Raw genomic sequence first — 976 nt, forward strand, 5'->3', positions numbered from 1 at the left:
AACGGTCTAGCTCCATCTTATTTGTCTGACAGGTTCAAAAAGAGATCTTCAAAAGCATCTGGAACACACTTGAGATCCGATGTTTCAAACCTGCTGTTGATCCCAACAACGAGTCTCCGTATAGGCTCTCGTAACATTGCTGTTTCTGGACCAACTGTTTGGAACAACCTGCCTGCTGCTCTCAGAAATCCGGACCTAAACCTGCGTGACTTCAAGAAGAAACTGAAAACTCATTTATTTTCATTGTGATGCATTATTGATCGATTCTTTCTGTTTAGTCGACATGTTCTAAATATTATTTCGTATTTTCGTTTTATTGAATCGATTACTTTTCTGTTTATGACCAAATTTTAATCTTATTTCTGTGCGATGTATTATGATTTCTCGTTTGTTATTTCAATTATGTTGTTAAGTTCAGTTTTTGTTAGATAGCGCTTTTGAGATTCCTTTAATTAGCGCTTCATAAATGTTTCAATAATAATAATAATAATAATAATAATAGAGAAACATAAATACATACATACATACATACATTACGTTTGTTCACATTCAAAGCCGGCTGGATTGTTTTAATTTCCTGATTATTTTTGCTAAATTCATAGATTTTAAATTGTTTTTATAGATGATTTTTAAGGTCATCGGCTGTAATTTTGTTCCGGGTTTGTTTTTCCGTCATTTTTTATCGTTTTTCTGCCCTGCCTCGGCCAATTTTCTCGTTTTTTGTTTTTTTTTATCAATATTATAATTTATTCACAGCTCATAGCTGCTACAGGTCACCGGCCTGCGCCAGGTGTGAGCTGTTTTTATTATTATCGCAAAGTTCACTACATTTTAACTTATTTACCTTCTACCGACATTTATTTTTAATTTACTTTTGAAATTAAAATTTAAAATTAAAATTAAAATTTATTTTTAAAAAATAAATTTCCTAAACCAATTTTTAAAATCTGTGTAAAAAAAAAAATAAACTATAAGG

This window comes from Helobdella robusta (genome assembly GCF_000326865.2).
Source record: "Helobdella robusta unplaced genomic scaffold HELROscaffold_6, whole genome shotgun sequence".
NCBI lineage: Eukaryota > Metazoa > Annelida > Clitellata > Rhynchobdellida > Glossiphoniidae > Helobdella > Helobdella robusta.